Source organism: Populus trichocarpa, chromosome 1, assembly GCF_000002775.5.
Source record: "Populus trichocarpa isolate Nisqually-1 chromosome 1, P.trichocarpa_v4.1, whole genome shotgun sequence".
Lineage (NCBI taxonomy): Eukaryota > Viridiplantae > Streptophyta > Magnoliopsida > Malpighiales > Salicaceae > Populus > Populus trichocarpa.
In genome coordinates this window covers 44,260,499-44,285,200 of record NC_037285.2, presented here as the reverse complement: position 1 = coordinate 44,285,200, position 24,702 = coordinate 44,260,499, and the positions used below count along the sequence as shown (strand labels likewise).

The following is a 24,702-nucleotide window of genomic DNA, read 5'->3' as shown; positions in this document are numbered from 1 at the left end:
CTATGGTCTACTATTCTATCTCAAATCCCAATTAAATCTTCAGTCCTATTTTTTGTGCATATCAGTGTTCTTTCCCCTAAAAAATTCCATCATGAATTAAATAAATTAATCATTAACTCTTACAAAAGACATTATTCTTACAAAAGGCATTATCACACATATGTTTTGTTTTTGGTGATCACAAAGAATTATCTAAAAACTTAATGTTTTATTGCACAAGTTATACAAACATGACTGGGATATTATTAGTTGACATGAAATATCTTACAAGCCACTTTTTATTATTACAATTTTTGACAACTAAGTCAAATCCAATAACTCCTAGAATATTTATAAAGATCTCATCTAAAATAATTCTCCACCAACCATGATTGCTTCGTGTACAATATTTTCATCAACATCGTAACAATAAATTATATCTTAATTTTACTTGAATTGATTCATCTTTTCTTTAAAATTGTTTTGATAAAATTTACAAATAAAAACTAGTATTGAGGATTTATTACAAAATCTGAATCACTCATCATTTTTTAGCTAAATTTAATCAAACAATAGGAGATTGTGTGATTTGGAACATGGAGTATTATCTTCGAGCTTGAATTGAATATGCCATGTTTCTTGATAAACTTCCTTCAGATTTAGTGTTTTGAAAAATATCTATTGGATTAACGCTTTAATTAAGGTTAGAATAAGAAGAGTGAGAAGACAAATTTCTATTTATTTTTTCTAGAGATAGGAAAATGATAATTAAAAAGAAGATAACATGGATTAGTACAGTAGACCAAAGTGGTGTATAGTAGTATGGTTTGGTAAATAAGATTAAAATAACCTTATTTTGGGAAATAAAATTTAAAAATAACCTACTTTGAAAACAAACTAGAGATTTATCCTACAAGTTTGCCCAATCGACTTTTAAAGTTTAGTGACAAAGAGGTTATTTTCTCTAAATTTTCTATTTTTAATATGAATGACCCAACTTTGTTTAGACCACAAAAATAGACCTAATTTGAGATTCCATAATTTTCTATAAAATTATCACCTATCATTGATGAAGTCGGGGAAAAACTTCATTAATAAATTGGACTTTTCTTAGTCTGTGGCCCAAGATATGTGAGCTGAGCTTCGAGTTTGGACTTGGGTATTCCTGAAAAAATAAGCTTTTCGTGGAACAAGAGACTCTCTAATGTTTAAGTTAGTAATGGTAAGAAAAAAAATAATGTGAGAGAAAATTGAGTCTTGCACCATAAGAGAAAGTTTTGCATCGTGAGACAAAGACTTGCAATATAAGACAAAACTGAGAGAAAATGTAAATAAATATTGAGTAGAAATTTATGACCTCATCAGCTTGTCATGTTTAATTGGTGACAAAAATATTTATAGACCTTGATCATGTCGGCTCACCTTAAACTTGAAAATGGGTGTTACAATTGATTGATAGAAAAATTAGTGTCCACCATCGGTTGTAGTGTCTGACATTGTTATTGGTAAAGAGGTTCGTAAATGTCACTGACAATGTTGGTGATAAATAGTCATCGGTGAGAAAAAATGTGTTTGATTTTCTTTGTATAAAACATGATACGTATTCGCACAATGCTCACTGGTGAAAATTATGGAACTTAACCTATATAAAAGTTGGTACTTTGTAGAGACTTTATTAGTAAAAAGCAAGGAAAAAGTATGCGTGTATTGAGGGTGTACAACACTGCCTTTTCACTCATTGGGTTTAATATGTGTATTGGATAGAGTGTCAAAAAAAATGAAAAGGCAGAAAAAAATCTAGTTAGGCCTGGTGTAGCCATTTAGGGTGGGGCTCAAGTAGCATGGGTGTTTCCGTTTGGGCCATTACCTAACACAACAACAAATGTGTTTATGTTGGTCATGTTGACCCAAACAGAAACAATTTCTTGTTTTCATTTGGGCCACATACCCAAACGAGAACAAAACTTTAGTTGTCATTTGGGTTATGTGGCCTAAATGACAACAAACTATCTTTTTTTTTATGTACCAAAATTTTCCCCTCCAAGTTTTTCAAACAATGTGTTTGAAAGACTTAACAAGCAAAGCGGAGGAAGAAAACTTACTTGTTTTGTATAAATGTTACTTGTATGTTTGTATGAAAATATTATTGTGGTCGGGTCTTCGTGAGAGATGAATGTTATGTTTTCATGTTAATGTTTTGTTTATAAGATTTTCTCATTGTTTTTGGAGAATGATGCATTATTCTTTTTAGATAATTGGTCATAGAGACCTGAAGGTAAACAATCACAAAAACTGGGAAACAAGTAGACATGGACTTGGAAATGATCCCCAATCCTTTTAAAGTTGTTGAAGACATATATGTAGATTCAATAAAGACATAAAGGTTTTTTGTGAAAACAGTTTTAAAGACATGTATATGGAGAAAAAACTATTATTTTATTGAAAATTTAAAACATAGAGATACAATGTATGGGATAATCTAGGGATTATCTAATCTCGGATAACTCATCAAATATGCAGATTTCTTTTATTTATTACTCTGGTCTTGTCTCTTTTCTCACAAGTTGTTAGAGGTAACCACCATATTTAGGTGGCAAGTGTGACACACTTGAGTCAATGTTGGTGACCTTTCTTAGTGTCGTTGGATTCATTTCGTTAAGATATTTCCAATGATACCGATGGTGTTATAATTAGAGCTTCGATGTATCTCCAGTGTCTTTTTCTTTCTTTCTTTTCCTCTCTCGTCTCTCCTCTCTCCTTCCAATTTAATAATAAAAATAGCCACAAATGAGAGCATGGAAAAGAAAATCAAATTGGTTTTGCGAGTTAGGCTAGCTGACATCATTTATTTGTGCGGGTGTTAGAAATTTATTTTAAAAACATGGTCAATAGATTCAATGAGGCTATATTAAAAATAGAGTTCATTTATTTTTATGATTAAAATTATATTAAAAATTATTCTTTAACAAAACTACATTAACATGGACTATTAACATGATTGAAATAAATTATGGGTGTATGAAAAATTGATCTTAAAAAACTATTAGTTAACATGTTTTGTGAAACTCAAAACTCTCTATCCTACATCAAAAGAATACAAGATTTTCTTATAATTTATATAGTAGGATGTTAAGAAGTTAAAAATAAGCTCGTAGGGCACTAAAGCTTTTAGAGGGGAGAGGCTTAGGTGAAGTAGGTTTTGGATTTAAGTTACACACACTTGCTCGACTCGATATGGAATGAGGTGTGGGTGGCCCATAAAGAATTATTAAAAATATCATATTTTAAAGTAAAAAAATTTTAGGTTAATTTTATTTTATGATAGATAATTAAGTGGAATAAATGGCTTGAATTAGTTTTATATCATTTTTTTGTTTTAAAATCCACTGTAAAAGGGGCTGAATGAAAAGTGTTATAGCAAGATTTTTAACTGATTTTTCCATATTACACACATTTCTTAGGTTTACACACATTTTTAGGTTTCCACACTGGTTTTTTCTTTTTTCCTTTATTCTAGAACTCAAGTTCTATTGTATTGTAGAAATATCTTGAGTCATATTTCCTTGAATTCGTTAACCTTTTTTAGGAGTGTGATTAGTTAAGGTGATATTGTTGAAATTCTAGAAAGTTGATTGCAATCAATTTATTTTCACTAAAAGACAATCAATAAAATTTTAAAATTAATTAATTAATTCTTTTTAGCAAATAAGTTTTCATATGAATCAGACTCTAATTGCTTTAACAAGTGTTACCAAACTATCTGTTTAATATATTGCTTTCTTTACATGTATTTTTAAGTAATAAAAATTTATTTAATTGATCTTGTTCAAGTTTACATATAACTACAACCAGTTCAATTTAGGAGTCCATTGCAAGGCATTCAGGAATCCAGTGGCCTATAATGCAGTGGAAGCCTCTCCTCCAATAGCCAACCATAAACTACAAGAAGAGGAAAAACATCCTGCACATAATAGCCTGATTAATCCTATCCACTACAGTATACTTCATTTGGTTTGAAAGGAACAACATAGTTTTCACACACCTTCCTCCCCAATGCAAAGATCATTCAGTTCATACGATCACAATTGGCAAGCATTGGCAGAAAGTACCCAATCCCAGAAGCTATACGTGTTTTGTGGAACATGCACCCCTAACGTTATGGATAGTCTTCTTAAGGTTCAGCCAACAGGTTCCATCTCCAGTTTGTACACAGGTTCCATCTCAAGGATCAGGGCCTGTAGCTAGTCAAGCCAGCTTACCCCCTCATTATTCCCATTAGTTTCTTCTAGAATGTGATATAGACCAGTGTGATTTAGACCTATTTCTTTTTTTCGCTTGCTTTAATCTAGGGCATATAGCCCGAACCAAGGGAACCGATCTTCTCTAATTATTTTGTTTTTCTTCTTTGGCCCTTGAATTATGTATATAAACTCCTTTTCTTAATACTTTTTCTATATAAAAAAAAAGGACCTAAAGCAGCATTTGAGTATGCCCTTTCCTTTCCAATATTTCTATACCAATAACACTGTTTTTATTTTTATTTTTTTGTTTTTTGTTTTTGTTTGATATTTTGAGTGGCAGCTTGGTTATGGCAAGCATGGTTTTAAATTGAAAATTACCTTACCTCCTATGATAAAGAAATTTTTCAGAATCATTTGGAGCTTGTAATTTGAATTATGCCACCAGTCAAGTTAAATTGTATTAATATATTTATTTTAACTCAAGAGGATCATTTTTATTTTGTTTTTTTCTTTTTCTAGAGAGTTTTAGAAGATCATTGTTCAGTCCTTCATCAGATCCAGAGAACTTAGAACTAATTCTAGTTCTCTGCACTACTTTTATCCCCTTAGCATCTAAAAACATTTTTTACTTATCTTTACTCAAAATCAAATCGAGCAGATTGGTGGATCCGAACTTGCTTAATAACCGGTGAAATTGAGTAGACGCCAGAGCTTTGGTGAGCACATCAGCTAGTTGATCATGAGAACGTACATACTGAGGTTGGATGAGTTTAGCTTGAACCTGCAAACGTATGTAATGACAATCTACTTTGATATGCTTGATGCATTCATGAAACACCGGGTTAGATGTAATATACATAGTAGCTTGATTGTCACAAAACAGTGTCATAGGAGTAACGCCATGAAATCCAAAATCAGCAAGAAGTTGTTTAAGCCAAATCAGTTCGCAAGCAGCAGAGGCCATAACACGATGCTTCAACACTTGAGCGAGCTACGATGGATTGTTTCTTGCTTTTCCAGGACACCACTAACAAACATACAATAGCCAATGTTAGATCGATGATCGAGAGAATTTCCTACCTAGTAAGAATCAGTGTATCCCATGATGTTATAATGACCATTGGGAGTCATAATTATGCCACGACTAATGGTTCCTTTCAGATACCGTAGGATATGTTTGACCATACCAAGATGTTGAACTGTTGGAGCATGCATATATCCATTGATAAGACTGACAACAAATGTGATATTCGCTCGAGTGATTGTTAAGTAAATTAGTTTATCAACAATCTTCTGATAGTGAGTGTAAGAGATAAAAGGTTCACTTGAAGAGTCCAACGTGAATTTGTTGTTTAAAGGGTTGGCAACAGGCTTAGTGTGCAACATATTAACATCCTTCAATAGATCAAAGATGTACTTACGCTGATTAAAGTAACCTTTACGAGAGGCTGCCATTTCAATGCCTAAGAAATACTTTAAAGGGCCAAGGTCTTTAATCAGAAATTGCTGTTGAAGAGATCTTTTAAGCTGAGTCATGGAATCATCATTATTCCCTGTGATAATGAGATCATCTACGTATATTATTACAACTAGTTTATGAGTGGAACCAAGTTGAATGAACAAGGATGAGTCTGTAATACTTCTTATAAAACTAAGACCTTCAAGAGTAATACTTAATTTAGCATGCCAAGCGCGAGAACTTTGCTTCACGCCACATATAGATTTGTGAAGTTTGCAAACTAAGATAAAGTTTCCACTTTGAGGATGTCCAGGAGGAAGTTTCATGACTACTTCTTCTTCAAGATCTTTATGTAAAAAAGCGTTGTTGACATCCATTTGGTAGAGAGACCACCCCTGGTTGATGGCAACAGAGAGAAGAACTCAGACAGTAGTCATCTTGGCCATAGGAGCAAATGTCTCCTTGTAATCAATACCAAATTTCTGAGTGAAACCTTGTGCAATTAGACGAGCTTTGTGCCAATCAACTTCCCCATCTGATTTAAATTTTATCTTGAATATCCAATGATAACCAACAACTTTCTTTCCATCAAGTAGTGATACTATACTCCATGTGTGATTTTCAATAAGAGCCTTCAATTCTTCATTCATGATTTGCTACTATACTGTTTGTGATTGAGCTTCTTTGAAGTTCTTTGGTTCATAGACATTTGATATTGAGGTAAGAAATGCATTATGTGTTGAAGAGAGTCAATGATAAGACATGAATTTGGAAATGAGATACCTCACATTATAGGTGACATAGTCTTGCATTCAAGATGACGGTTGACGTGTTCGAAGAGAAGCTCTTCTAGTAGTTGGCATAACATTAAGAGAATTATGCAGTTCTATTATACTGGTATTGTCAAGTCGGGGATTGTTGGAATCAGAGGCAGACTGAAGTTGATTCTGTCGGTTAGTCTGGGGTTGATTCTGTCATAGAACATCGTTGCTGAAAACAGATGTAGCTAGAGGCTGAGCCTGTTGGTCCAGATTGAGAAGAGCAGAATCAGAACTGGGAATAATAGACAGAAGTTAGTAAGTATTCTCAATACCAGGCAAGGGGAAAAAATCAAACAAGGTCTCCCCTTGATTTCCTGTAGAAAAATATGGTGTCTTCAAGAAATTTAACATCCCTGGACATATATAACTTCAACAAAGTGTCATAGTATCCTTTTTGAGTTATGGAGTAGCCTAAAAATATACACTTGCGTGCTTTAGGATCCAATTTGTCACGGTGTGTAGCTGATAAATGCATGAAACAAGTGTAGCCAAACACTTTAATGTGAGATACATCTGGAATTTTATCTTGCAAAACTTCAAGAGGAGATTTAAATTCCAGCACTCGGCTAGGTAAGTGATTTACAAGATAAGCAGCTGTAAGGACTCCATATGACCAGAAATCTTTTGGAACATTCATTTAAAGCATAATGGCATGAGTTTTTTCAAGCAGATCATGATTTTTACATCCATATATCACGTTCTGTTGAGGTGTGCCAACACAGCTAGTCTAATGCAACATTGCATTAGAACGTAAATATTTTGACATGTCTTTGGACATATATTCAGTGCCATTGTCAGATCGAAGAATTTTAATATGAGCAAAAAACTGATTAAGGGTGAACAAATGAAAGTCTTTAAAACAATCAAATACATCATGCTTAGTTTTTAGCAAATACACCCAAGTAACTCTAGAGAAATCATAGATGAAGGTAACAAAATATTTTAAACCATCAATGAACGTATAGAAACGTCCCCATACATTTGAATGAACAAGTTCAAAAGCATGAGTGGTTTTTGACATCGAAAAAGTAAAAGGAAGTTTTGTAGATTTTAAAAAATGACAAATCTCACAATTGAGAGGTTCATGTATTTGAAGCGATTTTATTTTACTAAGGACAAACTCTGAAGGGTGAGCTAGATGATAATGCCATAAGAGGATCTCATGTGAAGTATTAGTTGTTGCTTGAAAGCCTTTGGAGGCTTGAGATTTATAAGAGATATAATAAAGACCATGTAGAAAAAAAAAATCATTCACTAATCATCTTCTTGGTGACAAGATCCTGAAACACAACCTTGAAAGGGGTAAAAATCACTTCATATTAGAGTAGATGTAATCTTACTAACAGAAAGTAATTAAAATGGAAATGATGGTAAGAAAAGAACATCTGATATTATCTTATTAAAGAGTATGTCGATACACGACGTCACGCGACGGCTCCACTTTTTATTTATTTAACAAAAAGGGTTTTTTACTTGATTGGGGGAAATGAAGATTTTATTGGTGTCGCCGTCTAGTAATTTGAGGGAATTAGAAATCCCAAATTAGACACTGGTCCTAGAGATTCAAGTACTGGGTTAGTTATGATTAAGGGAAGGTAGACAACACCCTTAAAACATCATTTCAAAAGAAAGGTTACCCTTCCTTGTGTGTTTTTTATTTGATTCAAATGCTATTATATTTTGAGCTTATTTGCAATTTTGTTTTGTTAAAAATTGTTAACGTCGGTCCCTAAAAATAGGAGACACGTTAAAAATGATATCAGTCCCTCAAACTAGGAGACTCGTCTAAAATATTGATGTTTGTCCTTAAAAAGGAGAGTTACGTCTGAGTTACCAAAAGAAATAATAATGGACATAATTCATATTTGGTATTTAAACTTTTGACATCGGTCCTTTTTCTGTAAAAAAAAAGAGACGTGTCGACAAACAATATTCATAGAAGATACATTAAAAATGACATCAGTCCCTAAAAAATAGGAGACTCGTCTAAAATATTGACGTTTGTCCCTAAAAAGGAGAATTACGTCTGGGTTACCAAAAGAAATAATGGACATAATCCATATTTGGTATTTAAATTTTTGACATCGGTCCTTTTCTGTAAATAGAAGAGACATGTCGACAAATAATATTCATTTATAAAACAAAAATTATTTTGATATCGTTGAGAAATGGGTATAACCACACTTGAGAATTGGGCTTTGGACCTCATGAACGATGACATAATAAGATGGGTGTTGGACCCGCGTCGTTATTCCTTTTATATTTATTTTTGGTTTTTTTGTTTTTTTAACATACAAGAAAATTTAAAAGTATTTATATATAAAAAATATCAAAAATACCATTAGGAACCCCAAAAAATTACCTCAGTGCCACTGTATAGGTAAAAGACTGAAATACCCTTGAATTTCTCGAAAAATTATGAAAATGCCCCTGGTGGCGCGTGTGGCTCACGCGCGGTTACTGTTGGAGGCGGTGAACTTTTTTGGCGAGGTTTTCGGTCAACAAATGGTTGATTCTGGTAGATATGAGGGAGATGATTCTGATGACGGTGGTTTCAACGGCCGTTGATGGCTGATGAGGGAGAATCGTCGATTTGAAGCTTCGGGTGGCCAATGAAAATCGCGACCTTTTTTCGGCCAGATAGGGAAGAGAAAACACTGAAACTGGTCGGGTTTTTGCTGAATAGGAGGCTAGTAACCTTTCTATGGTGGTTTGGAGGCTTCAAACGGCCGGAAATGGGAGATCAGATGAGAGAGAGAGAATCTCCGGTGAGAGGAGAGAGAGACTCCGAGATTGTGTTACGGTGTGAACGTTAGCATGGTACACCGGTGCAGCTGAAGGTTGTGAACAGTTGGATCGCGGATGAACTAATCCTTCGGCTGTTATTGGCTTAATCTGCAAGTTGATCGGACGGTCCGGATGAGCTGAGCTTTGATCTGGTGTGGCGCAGTATACCGAGAGCTTGGTACATCGGGTGACGTGGCACAACAGGATCGAAGGGCCGATTGTTTTAAGGGCTGAGATGAATTTGAGTTTTAATCTATTGTGGTAAGCCCTACTGTATCCTTTTAAATCAAAGGTCCAGAACTAAATACTATTAGATCTAATGGTTGGGATATTTTTGGGATTTTCAAATTGTTTTTTTTTTTAAATCAATATCTTACTAGTGTGAAGGAATAGCAAAAAAAAATTAAATAGTAATCACAAATCTCTTTCTTTCTTTTTTCTTTCTTTTTCTCCCCTTTTCTAGCGAATTGTCACCGCTATTTATAGCCAATGATGAGGGACATCAAGATCTAATGTAGGTGGCACGGATCTGCTTTAAAGAAAAATTTCATTGCCATAACTACTCCGCCTACCATCGGCATAACTGCCCCGCCTACTATGACAAATTTCTGCATTATTGATTTTGTTTTATTACATATAATAATAAATATTTATATAGATAAAACTAAAAACTCAAATCAGTATTAGAAAAAGCCCGTTTCAACCGCTAAAAATCAATTTTAATTACCGAAAATTATATTGAAACACTAAAAAAAACTTTCGATGGGTATCAACCCGGTGGACCGGGTTTTGACCAAAAATAACAGTTTTGACCCAAAATGGCCTGAAATTCATTTTTATCCCGGTCGGCATGGTTAGACCCATATTGACCGGGTGGACTCGGTTTCGACCAAAAATGACGGTTTTGACTCGAAATGGCCTAAAACTCATTTTTTACCCTAGTCGACATGGTTTGACCCGTATTGATCCGGTGGACTCGGTTTTGGTCGAAAATGATGGTTTTGACCCGAAACGGCATGAAACTCATTTTTTACCCTGGTCGACATGGTTTGACCCGTATTGACTCGGTGGACTCGGTTTTGATGGAAAGATGTGGTTGACTCGAGAAAAATATATTTTTGAATTTTAAACTTTTTCTTAATTTTTTTGGATTTTTATGAATAATGATAGAAATAAAATAACATTCAGAAAAATATTGGTGAATCCAAAATTGGGTTACAACAGAGTAGGTTGATCTTTCTATTCCCCTTGACATAAGCATTTTTCCTATTAGCAACAGACACAAAGGTGGGATGGACGAAAGACTTAAAATCATGAATGATATTTAATTTGTTTGACATGTGATTAGTGGCACCAGAATCAATTATCCAAAGATCATGCAAATTTACAAGTTCTGATGCAGTCATGAAAGCAATCAGTTCACCTTGGCTATTTTTTAGGTCTTTTTCTGCTAGAAAATGACAGAGAAGGGCAGTTGAGTGCTTTTGGTCTTGACTGGTTGGTTGATCATGTGACTTTCATTGGCCTTGCTTGACTTGCAAATAATTTGCAAAATCAGATATTAGGGTTGCAAGATTAGCAAAGAAGGTCTCAGTGGAATATGCATGGTTATGTGCAAGCTATAGCTTATGATTACTTACAAGTCTTGGTTGTCTCCTCTAATCCTTTACAAATTTAGGCTTAATTTCAGGATGCGGAAGCCAACAACGATTCATATGATGACCAAGATTATGGTAGTGTAGGCACTTCAAATTAGTTCATTTCCCTTTGTAAGATTTATTATCAAATAGTGATTTGTATTAACCATGAGACTGACCATGATCAAAGATTCCAGAGTTCATATCTTAAGACATCAATTTGGTCTAATAAGCATGAGTATTAGATACTCCAACTTCATGAGTCATTACCTTTCTGCGTATTTCTTCACGTTGAATGGTGGCGCAAACTAACTTTAAGGATGACAGTTTTGGATTCATCAAAATGTGGCTTCGCATGTCATCAAAATCTAGACTGAGACTTGCCAATAGTTGAAAAATTATATCCTCCTCAGTTCCTTTTCGTAGTATGGCAACATCTGTAGTGTGAGGGTGATACATTTCCAATTCATTCCATAAGCTTTTAAAGCTTCCTATTAGCTGAACAAAAAGGTTTTCCTTCTTGTTGAAGGTTGGTAACTTCACGATGAATCTGGAAAATCCTGACAGAGTTATTTTGATTTCCATAGATATCACGAATAGCATCCCAAAGGTCCAATGATGATTCTGAGAAACTAAAAATCTTAGCAAGGTTCCTTTCTATGGAGTTGAGAATCCAGGACATAACCAGTTGGTCTTTGGACAACCATGCTTCATATTTCGGGTCATTCACTTCAGGAGAAATGGTAGAACCATTTATAAATCCCAACTTAAATTTTCTACCAAGGACAATAGTGATAGCCCTTGACCAAAGAAGATAATTGAATTCATTCAATAATACAGAGCACAATCTTTGGGAGGTGTTTGTATCATCTAAGTAATTTGCTAGTGTAGAGATCTTTGAGCCAACGTTAATGGCATCCTTCAAGTGATCTTTCATGCTAGCACAACTGAATCTTCCTATAGTTTAAAAATTCAGAGAACCTACTATGATATCACAAAGAATTTTGAGACAGTGATTGGCGGAAACATCATTCTTACTCTGTTCTTTTGTTGTATACATGTATATATAGCAGAGAAATTATTTGGCAAGGAAAGACAATCTTGCATATAATATCTCCCATGAATCTTGCTAAGATTATATACTAATAGTAAAGAACACAACCATATCTAAACTAGGTAACAAATAAATTATATTAGGCAATGGTATAATGCTAGAATATCTGCAGTATCTTCTTCGTCAATATCTGCGGATGTCCTCTGCAGTATCTCCAATAGTTTTCAGTACTCCGGCAACTTCACCCCACGTGAATTGATTTTCCAGTATCAGACAGGAAGGAGGTTGAAAGATATCAACGACGGCATTAAGAAGACGCAAAAGATCTTGAAAGCTTATTTCAAGACAATTGAACAGCAAGCATTCATGATGACTGCAGCAGCATTCACGTGAATTGATCTTGAATCTGCCATGGTTTGATACTTTGATAGATGATACAAAAAGATAATAGGCTGGATTCTTCCTGAAAAGAGGATATTGCTCCAAGTTGGGATTGTTGGGATAGGGGTTTTAGGAAAAACCACCATATCACAGAAGATTTTTAACAGTAAACAATTAGTTGATCGCTTTGTGAAGAGGGTTTGGGTCTCATTATCTCAAATTGTCAGTGAGGAAGAGATCATGAAGACAATGTTGAAACAATTGGGTCAGTATGTCAATGGTCTGGATATGGCTCAAACGCTGCCAAAGATTAAGCGACTGCTTGAGAATAAGAACTGCCTGGCTGTAATGGACATGTTTGCAGTGCTGAAGGCTGGTGAGACAGAACGTGTGCAGGTCTACCAAAGAGGGAGGGATGGAGTAGTTGCATAATAATCACTACACAATAGAAAGTGTCGAAACAGAAATGGGAGTTGAGAAAGCACGGATTCATCAGCCGAGAATTCTCAATGAAGAAGAAAGTTTGGCATCGCTCAGCAAAATTGCTTTTCATCAAATGAGGAAGCAAAACAGCATTCTGATTTGGAATAGGTGAGGAAAAATACAACGAAATCGAAAGAAAGCGAAAATCAGTCATGGCTTCTTTACATCTGAGCTATGATGTGCTTCCCCATTTGTCTGAAGCAATGTCTGTTGTGCTTTTCGCTGTATCCGGAGGATTCTGAGACAGGCGCTGAGCAATTAGTTCATTGGTGGATTGGCGAGGGTTTCAACGAGGGCAGAAATGCAGCAACCACAATGGTGCTGGACTTTGATTATCTGTCAGAACTAATCAACAGGTGCCTAGATGACGTTGTGCAGCACACAGGTTATGATGAAAGAGTCAAGTAACACTAGAAGTGCAGACAAAACATTCCTTATTATACATTCATTCTTCTAAATAACTTCTTAGATTATCATCCTCAATCTATTAATTTTTCATGCCTGCAGTAATTTCCTTTGATGCTCATATTAATTTTCAAATTGATGTCATTAATCATTTCTTGTAAAATTGTTAATTATGAAAATACACATGAGCTTATTGTTATTATTAGCTATCATTTTCCCTTGATAGCTAATCAAAACTTTAAAGAATATGTAGATATTAATTTCAAATTGATATCATTAACCATAGAATAACAACACTAGTTTACTGGTATTATTAGCTACTATTTTTCCTTGATAGCTAATCAAAACATGAATAGTTATGCTGATATCAAGGTATTCAAGCTTTTCCTATTTTTCACGAAGACTAATCAAATTCATTATTTTTTATTATTATTATTGAAAGATCATGCTGATATTAATGAATCTTATTAGCATAGTTAGTCTCCCTTACCAAAATCGACTAATTAACTATTAATATATCCTACTGATATTATTTGCCTTTCAAATCCTGGAATAGCTAATCATATCCTTTACGATATTAAAACTCATCATTTAAAATTATCGATGTAAACATCCTATGGACATCTTTAGTCTCTGTACCCGAAGCAATTAATCAGATTACTCCATCTATTTTCTTCTTCTCTTTTATCCTTTTCTTTTAGGTAGATTAACAAATTTTCAAACTAATTCAGGAACATAAAGAAACATAACTTCTATGGATGCAAAATTTACAAAAATATAGGTATTAGACACCTGCTTGTTGTGTATAATGTTCTGGCACCTACTCTGCTTTGCAGTCTTGCTGTCGAAGGCTCTTCTGTCAATACATGACCAAATCTATTATACTCAATTTTTTTATGCAAATTCCATCACTTATCCCAAGACAATTAAAACACTTCCATAATATTAAAAATCAACACCACCATATATTCTATTATAATTCAAATCAAAATATTATTTACATCAGGGGGTGCTGTAAACAAGGATGGTTGTAGACTAGCCGAGCTGTATATTTTTTTAAGGAGTTATTTAAAATTGGGTAAAAATTATTTTTTATTTAGAAATATATTAAAATAATATTTCTTTAAAAAAATTATTTTTTATTTAGAAATATATTAAAATAATATTTCTTTAAAAAAATTATTTTTTATATTAACATATCAAAAATAAAATAAAAAATTTAAATAAAAAAAAATTGAATTTTAGCGTGGCACTCCTAAACAGAGGCTTACAGCTTAGGGTACTAAAAGTAAATATAAATGAAGAGGAACTAACAGTCCAATCACATCCGAAGCAACTTAAGGTTTTGTCTATCAACACTGAAGGATATGTTCACGAAGAGATTTTCCAGAAGCTAGATAGACTTTCCCCTCCTCCATATCTGGAAGAGTTGTATCTCAGACATTATCACGGAGTACTTACACCGCAATGGACTCATCCCACAATATCACTATGCCACTTGCAATATCATTGCATTGGAAAAGGAGACATAAAGTCCACAAGTCCTACCTTTTAATTAGGGTTGTAATGGCACCACTTGAAAGGTTGAGGGCTTATGTTTGAAGTTTCTTCCAAGATTGCAAATGGAGTGGGGGAGATGGAGGTTAGCCACTGTACATGTTCAAGTCATTCCCTAGCAACACAGACAAACTAGGGGTGTGGAGAAAATGAGAGGGATAAATTTGATAATTGAAAGATCGAAGCTGGAAGGAGCACAGCTTCGATATCAAATAATCTGCAGAAGCTAAGAGTCCTAGTTAATGTTTTAGTTGTATCCAGCTAAGTCAATTATTCTAACTGATATATCTGCAGTAGCAAATTTAGATGAACTGGCATATCATACTTAAAAAGAATACAAATGGGCTCCCATGATAATATTGCATGCATGCAGTTATAGCAAGCTAGCAAGGGCTATCAGCCATCTTAGAAGTTCTCTCGGACACTGAAATCGAATTCAAGCGCTTAATTGCTAAATGCAAGCATGTTTTTTTTTTTTTATCATGCTAGGTTTGAGACAGAGAACCCATGTGAAATTTACCACCAAAATTTCACGCCGTTCACCAAAGCACCACTTGCCAGTTTCACCTATCTTGCTCCTGGCGTGGGCTCTCCGAAGAGTAATGGAACTACTGTACCTGTTGAAGGGATACATTAGGATTGTTTATTAGGCCAGAGCTGTCCATCTAGTTTCCATGTTAAAAAAAAAACCCATCTCGGAAAGAGGGTTCACCGAAGAAAAATGCAATCAATAATATGGGCTGCAAACGAAGTCAGAATTGTCGAGCCTTGCTCAAATACAGGCCTGTAGTCCTAACAACCAGAATTTCGATATACAAATCACACAACTACAAGCAATGAGCTAGCCAATGCAGACTTAACCTTGATTGACCTTACAAATCTGTTTTGTTCATATTACGAATGACAAATGTAAGAGATGGAAAGTAGCCCAGCACCTGATGTACCCTCTAAAAAAAACACACACACACACAGAGAAAGAGGATAGTTTATAACCAGAGTGGGTATGTTTTTATTAACACAAAAAAAAAATCCAAGCATTGATACCTTATTATTATCTAAAAAAAAAAAATCTTGAATGCAAAATCAGATGTATATTTAATGATGTAGGTTTAATATTGATACGGTAACATATTTGATATTTTTTAAAAATGATAAGACGGTAGCATATTGAATCGATATGAGTCAACTTGAATTAACCAGTTCAAGTTACGTCTTGGGTCATGAAATCATGATAACCCATCAAAAGCAAATAAAAAACAAATAAAGATGTCCAATTTTCAAACAACCAAATGTTAAAAGACAAAATTAAAAATAAAAATATTCAATTTAAAAAAAACAAAAAAACCCGAATCAATTTATTAATAAACTTTTATCTCTTAAATTATTATTTTCATTTAATAACACAATAACCAAGTACGTGAGACTCTTTTTGTATCAAATTGTTTTATTTTTAAAAACAAAGAGGATAAGGGTGTGAGATTGAAAAAAAAAATACATTAATTCTTTTTTAAAGTTAAATAACAAAAGGAGATTATTTTCAAGGCAAATGAAAAAAGATAAATATTTTTATTTTAACTTTAAGGAGCTGAAAAAGTGAGTCAACCCACATGTCTGGCCCATTAAAAAAGGCATGGCCTGTGCACCAGGTCTTTTTTATTTTATTTATAATAGAGGGTGTATGATGTATTGTTTGTCCTCTATTTAAAAAAATAAAACAAACAATGCAGACAATGTGTTATCTGCATCTCTAGAATTTGACAACTAGAGAGTTCCTAAGAAACATGGCAATGGTATTCTTTCCCTAAAAAAAAATTTTCAACCAATTTTTTTTATATTAAAAAATCTATAAAACACCCTAAAAATCTTGATAAACTGGTTTACAACATTAAATAACCTAAAAAAATGTTCAAAAACCCAAAATCAACCTAATTTTAAAAAATCTTATCGAGCTCATATCTACTATCTCATGTAATAGAAAGAACAAGAACACTTCATTGGAACTCCTTCCATTGAGTGAAACTAATTGACATCAAAATTAATTTTTTTTAGTGGTCTAAATAGATGTCAATAGACATTCTCAGTTTACCTTTGGGATTTGGCAACCTTCTCTCTCCTCTCTAAAATCAAGAATTATAAAATAAGAAAAATAAAGTTTTGGACTAAAATGAATTTTTGGTAAACTAAAGGGGCTGAAAAATGATAATGTAAAAAGTAGGAGGAGCAAAGTATATTTTTTAGCCAATTTTGAAATATCAACCTATTTTTCCTGCCTTTTTTAGTTTGGTTCTCTATCTTTTAATCTTGCCTTTTACTAACAATTTTAAAGCAATTGGTCATCAATTTGGGACCTAGTCTACAGTAAAAAATTTGGGGATCAAAATAAATAAAAAGAAGAAGAAAAAGATCATTGCTCTAGTCTACAGTGATTTGTGAGTGAATGCACAATGCATGTGTAAAAATTCCTTTAGTTTTTATTTATTAATATTATCATTTACTAAGGGCTAGAAAGCACTTAAAAATATGAAAATAGAGTTGAGCTAAATCATTGCCTGCGCTACGCCACGATTCATATTAAAAAAAAATTAATATAAAAAACATATTTGGATGTTGTTAATGCGGCCTTTAGCAAAAAAAAAAAAAAAAAACTATATAAAAATTGACATGATATAACATAGTCAACCTAGCAGGTTCAAAAACAATCTGGATGATCAATAAAAATATAGTTTGATTAAAAAAATCAAGATGATATTTTTTAAAAATATTGAAATGACAACATATTAGATCGACTCAGATCGACTCGGGTTAACTTGCCAAATTCACTACCTAGATCATAAGACCCTAATAACCCTATAGAAAGCAAATAATAAAAAATTATTAAACCTAATTCTCAATTAACTCAATGTTGAAGTATGAAATTGAAAACAAAATTCAATTAAAAAAATAAGTCAAATCAACTTAGGTTAACCTGTCAAACCTTGTTCATTACACCGGGATAACCTCATAGAAATCAAATTGAAATAAATTATTAAGCTCAATTATCAATTAACTCAATGTTGAAAGATGAAATTTAAAGAAAATCAATAAAAAAAAGGAAAATAAAAACCTCTTGAGTCAACCGAGCAAACCCGTGATTCAGGTCATGAGACTGATATGACCTCATAGAACTCAAACCAAAACAAATTATGAAGTATAATTTCCAACCAACCAAATATTGAAAGATGAAATTGAAAAAGTTTCAACTAAAAATTGAAAAAAAAAAAAACCCAAGTCAACCAATTTTGAAGTATTAAATTAAAATTAAAAAAAGGACAAAAAAAATAACCTAGATCAACCCGGGTGAACTTGTCAAACTCGGGTTAAGAGATCAAGATAACTTCATAAAAAGAAAATAAAAAAAAATATAAAGTTCAATTCTCAATCAAATCAATGTTGAAGGATGAAAGTAAAAAAAAAAATCAATTAATAAAAGGAAAAAAACTCAAGTTAACCCGACTAACCCGCAAAACTCCCGATTCGGATCATAAAACCATGATAATCCCATAGAAAACAAACAAAATAAATAAATTATGAAGTTTAATTCTCAATCAACCCAATGTTGAAGGATGGAGTTGAGAAAAATAATTAATTAAAAAATGATAAAAAAAGAAATTCGAGGCAACACATCTAACCTGCAAAACTCGCGACCCGAGTCATGATACCAGAATACTCTATAAATAGCAAATCAAAATAAATTACGAAGTCCAATACCCAATAAACCCAATGTTGGAGGATTAAATTAAAAAAAATAAGTTTGAAATAAAAAAAATCCTAAAACATTTCGAGGAACAAAATATAAAAGTTCTTTTTTAGGATCAAAGTGTACAAGACCTTGGTAATTCATTGTTCATTGCTATAGTCAAATTCCCAAATCTTTTAGTATATGTTAATGAGAAGTAATTAAAATAAATTATAAAATCTAATACCAAATAAACCCAATATTCAAAGATAAAATTAAAAAAAATAAAACTAAGTTTGAAATTAAAAAAAAAACTCTTTAAGAAATACAAGGATTAAAATGTAAAAGTTATTTTTTGGATCAAAGTATAAAAGATCCTGGTATTTCACTGTTTATTGTTATAATGAAATATAAAAATCTTTTAGTATATGTTAATAATAAGCAGATCAAAATAAATAATAAAGTCTAATATTTAATGAATTTAATATTAAAAAATAAAATTAAAAAAAATAAGTTTGAAATTAAAAAAATTACTCGTTCAAAATATAAAAGTGCCTTTTTAGGATTAAAGTCTAAAAAACCTTTACATTTCGCTGTTTATTGCTGCAGTGAAATGCTAAGGATTTTTAATATATGTCAATTAATAATTGGATGTGGAGCACTTGGGCTGAGCTGATGGGCATAAAGGAGTGTCAAGAGATGAGAAATTTCGTTTGGAGCAAAAATGTTCACTGTTCAAGGGGTACTGGTACACTAAACAGTTGATTAACTTTAGTATTAACAGGAAGGATAATGTGCTGGCCTTCTCTTACTAAAATTAATTTTTTTCCCATCACATTTTAAATATGCCATCCATGTTCATATTGGTGATTTGTAAAAAATTGATTTTTCTTTAGACTCGTACTAAAATTTAACTAGTTTTTTAACCCGTACTATATTATGAATTAAATTATTATTTTTTAACCATAAAAAAATATAAAGATGTCACAGAGTTTAAAATTTAATTTATTGGATCGACCTAAACCAACTCATGACCCGAGTTATAAGACTATGATAATACTATATAAAAAAAACAAATCAAAACAGATTAGGATGCCAAATTTCAATCAATCAAACAAAACATACAAATAAAAACATATTTGTATTTAAAAAATATTCAATTTTATAAAAAGATCCAAAAATGAAATTCAAGTAAACCAAAAAAAAAATTAAACTCATGACTCAAGTCATATGAACAGGATTCCTCCATAAAAAAAATAAAAAATAAAAATATCAGTTATTAACCAACTCATTGTCAAAGTAGGGAATTGAAAAGAAAATTAATTTTAAAAAAGCAATGAAAAAAACTCGGGTTAATTCATTAAATGTGCAACCTGTGTTATTAGACAATAATAAATTCATAAAATAAACTATGCTTTTATTTTTTAAAAAATAAACTATAATTTTTTTTCACGCCATAATCTAAAAAAATATATATTGATGTACCATTTTTAAAATAAGTTATTTGATTTTATTTAAATGAAGTTAAAAAAATTTAAAGGAAGGCTCTTAAAAAGGAGTCAAGGAGTCTGGGTCTGCCACTTGCCCGCACACTTGCTCTTTATATTTATTTATTTATTGCAAATGACACAGCAACATATTGTTTATCTGTCCAACTTCAAGCAACACTCTGATTACCAGAAAATCAGGATAGGGTATTTTTAACTTCAAAAAATTATTTTTTTATTTAAAAAACACTTATAAAACAATGAAGAAAATAGACCCCTTTACTCACTACATGTGGAATGAATCCAAAATAGAAAGGGTTGACTTTGCTATAATGGTTAAACTCAGCCAATCAAGTTAATTAAAAAAAAATACTTACAAATTCTAAAGGGTGTAGTTCAACCAGTCAAATACTGAGTTTGTTTTTTAGAGATCACCAGTTTGATTCCCACAGATTTCAGGGTTACTGAAATCTTACATGGTCGTTAATTTCAGATGCCGTGAGATTAATTGAGATGCACGCAAGCTGACCCGAACACCCACATTAATAAAATAAAATAAAAAAACTTGCAATTCATTACCTGATTAGACAAAAATTTAAATTGAATGGAAAAGGGCTCGCCCCTGCACGAGACCAATACTCAAAAGGATTTATGATCTGTTGACGAATCATCTGATATTTCATTTTCCTTTCTACATTGTAAATGAAGCAGAAATTAACAAAATCATCATCAAAAGAACATAGGGCAAATTAAGCTTCCACGTACGTCCATTTGTTGTCATATATCATCTTTTTAGGGGCTGCTAACAATAATATAGCCAGATGACCTGAACAATTGCTCCCAAAAGCACTAAACAAAGACATGGAAAGTGATAGGCATTTCTTGCTGCCTGCAACTTTGTAGTTTCAACGTAGTTATCAGTGATGGAAACTGCAGTGGCCACAGAGTCTAGTTGTTATCCTGATGAGCTAGCCAAGTGGTCACTGCTTTCTTTATCAAGTTTCTTGGAGCCTGTCCTTTCCACCCCATGTGTCTGGCATCAACATCCATCATTTTATAATTGTAGCCTCGAAGACGAAGACCCCGTTCGCTAAGATTAATTAGACGAAGATGGCAGTGACGGATGTAGCAAGAAAGATAGTTAATTACAAAGTCTATCTTCCACTGTTTGAGCGCAAGGTTAGCATCAGCATGTTGAGAGTGTTGTTACTTGTAAAATATTGCAAGGCATGTTTCTTGCATATCCATTAAAGAATGTGTTTTAAGTACCAATCAAGACTGATGTCGAAAGTTCCAATAACATCATCATCTTCGTTACTAAGGGCGGTTTGGAATTGTAATGGTGGTTACGATAATGATTCAAAGTGTTTTTCATTTAGAAATACATTAAAATGATATTTTTTTTATTTTAAAAAATTATTTTTGAGATCAGCACATCAAAACGACCAGAAAACATTAAAAAAAATAAAATTTAAAGAAATAAGATTTTAACCTCGTTTCCAAACGAACTATAAATCTGATCCAAGTTGGTATAATATTATAAATTTCAATTACATCATCATGATTAAATTTGATTCAGGCCAATATAGTGCATGCCTGAGCTAATATTAAAATGATATCATTTAAATATATATATATATATATATATATATATATATATATATATATATATAAAATCAATGAATTTTGATTGAGTTAACTACCTAATAAATCAACCTAAATTCAACCAAAATTCTTCATTAAGTATCACCAAATTAATTAATTTTTTTTTTAATCCCTGCTCGGACCAATTTTCAAGTTGAGCGAATTAGGAATAGGGTGAAAGTGAATAATATAATATTAAACGGTTGGTGGGCTATATCCTTACACTTATCCACTTATATCTCTTTAATTTCAAGCATGCCTATTTTTATATAGTTTCCTGTCATCTATCCTGGGGCAGAACTCTTGTTAATCCTTTCCTTTGAACTTTCTTATATAACAATTATTTTAGACTTATGCTAAGATGGAACCATCCTTATATTTTTAATTTCGACAATGCTAGATGTGAGGAAGACAGACAAAACTTATCAACACACAAATCATAAAAAAAGAAGAAAAATTGGGAATTCAATAACCAAAAATAAAATAAAATAATCTGCAAAATTAGCTACTTTTTCTGGTCCTCTTATATACAATTAATTAAATAAATATTTGACAAAAATATGAATCATTATAAGGCTTGAATCTCCTAATAATCTCATTGATTAATGTCTATGATAATGTTTGGTGTTGCGTTTTAAAAATATTTTTGAAAAAATTTAAAAATAATTTATTTTTTTAAATTAATATGTTTTTTATGTTTTCAGATTATTTTGATGTGCTGATATCAAAAATAATTTAAAAAATAAAAATATTATTTTAATATATTTTAAAATAAAAAAAATATATTAAAAAAAAACCGTTATCATATTTCCAAATATTCTGTATACTACAGAACTATACTGTTGATGATAATTTCTTGGGCCCAAAATGGGCTCATAGGGGCAAGAAAACAATGTGAGATCTCTCCCACGTGTGGGTAGGGTTTTCTTAAGGGCCAGCCTAAGTCCCCATTCAGGATTACACGTGTTCGTGTCCGACGATGTGACGTGTTGTAGAATCACCACCGTGTGAGGTGACAAGTGGCTGTTTTGCTTCCAACAATTTCTAGTTGGGCCGTCACCCTCGGCTTAACAGTTCACGTGGATTTGGGCCGAAAGAGATTTCTTTTTCCTTATTTTTTTTGTTTTTAGACAAGTTTTGCTTAATGACTCGATTTGTTGTTTTTTTTTAATGTTTTTTAAAAATGTTTTTTATTTGTAAATATATTAAAATAATTTTTAATTTTTTATATTTTTATATCAATACATTAAAATCATAAAAAAAAATTAATCTGATGTTTTTTCAAGAAAAACGTGTTTTTTGAAATTGATGTAAACATAGCTGGAAAGGCATTACCAATACATCACCTCATGATTTTTGTCTATTTTATTGGGTTTTGTTTTACCTAAATTTTTTGGACCCACTTTGGACACTTTTGAGAGATTAATAATTTGGAAGAGATTCTTTTTATCTTTCTTTCTTTCAACTTGTTTGTTTGTTGCTATTCAGGCAAAGGAGACACTGATTTTCAACACTGGATTTTGGGGAGCTGTAGTGGATTCCCCCAACCTCAAGATATTGACTCACTGAAACAAATAACTACATCTTTGTGGATGAATTGAACCCTATAATTTACAAAGAAAGAGAGAAAAAGCTACTCTCATTTTGTCTTCGAAGCCATGTTTGAGCTCACTGTTGTTGTTGAACTCTCATTGTCTATCAAAATAAATCAGCTTTGTCCCATTATCAGCATCACTGAAAACCATAAATGGCTACATTCAGAGTCATTGCTGGCTTAGTTGCTTTGTTAATTAAAGCAATGGCTCAATCACCCTCAAAGTCTCAATCAATCCTCATTTTTCTTCAGCGGGTGCTTTCCAGATGGTTAGAATAGCAAAAGATAAGCATAAAAGTTATGGGTTAAGGGTTAGGGTTAGCCCAAATTCATGCACAAGACAGAAAGATACAATTCCATGTCCCTTCACAATCCATCAATCATGCTGACAAGAAAAATCAATCATTTGACTCGTCCCATGTCTGAAATTAGACATTTATTTTTTTTCTGAAAATACATTCATCCATGAATCGATACTTGTTGTTATTTCGTGCACTCCTATGATCTCTACTACACGAGTGGAGCCAACCAAGGCTTGCAATAATATTTATCATTTCTAATTTCTGTTTTGTACGAGTTACAATTGATCGAGTTGTTAAAATCTAAAAAGAAGAAAATTTACATTTGATTTATCTATTAAGTGATATATATATATTCTTTCCATAAGATTATGTACTTTTATGTGTCATTATGATATTATAAGTAAAGATGATAAAAGATAGAATATGAAAGTTAATTTCTCGTAAATTTTCAATAAACAAATGTTATAGTAAATATATATTTATATATAAAGTAATGCATCATAACATCATGTGATTTACGAGTAACTTGGTAAATCACAACCCAAACCCTTGAAAGTAATTATACAAACAATTAAAAGTAAATGAGTTTTTTTTTTGTTTTTTTTATAATGCTTTATTTTTTATATGAATAGGAAAGCACCTCCTCAACTTTTTGTTTTTCATCATTTTTTAATTTTTCCTCGAAAGTTTTTTTTATTATGAACCCTAATTAGATGATATTAAGTTTAAAATCGTGGTAGAAAGATTGAATTAAAAGATAAGAACTAAAATGTAAAATACAAAAACAATACATGGTTAATCTCAAATTCATGAAAATTTATATTTTGGTCTAAAATTTTATTTTATTTATTTTTCGGTTTTCAAGTTTGAGCGAGAAAAGAGTTGTTGGAAACTAGCGGAAAAGAGAAAAAGTTGTCGGATATCTTGATTTCGACAAAAAAAAAAGCTAAATTTAGTATCAAAGAAGTTTGATTGTAGTAGTTTTTGGTCTAAATCATGCTAGAAAAAAATAGATTATGGCTCGGGAAATTTTATAGCCTTGGGTTGTTTTTGTGATTTTTAACCCATTTTTTGCTATTTGAAGGCTATGAATGGGTTTGGTACCGTTTCTAGGGGTTTTTTTAGATGTTTTCATGTGAAAATTGGTTGAAAGGTA

At 32.1% G+C, this 24,702-nt stretch overlaps 1 pseudogene; it reads left to right on the top strand.

The window, feature by feature from the left end:
• Positions 1-12,116: 12,116 nt before the first annotated feature.
• Positions 12,117-23,219, top strand: LOC112325317 (disease resistance RPP13-like protein 4; annotated as a pseudogene).
• The last annotated feature ends 1,483 nt before the right edge of the window (positions 23,220-24,702 follow it).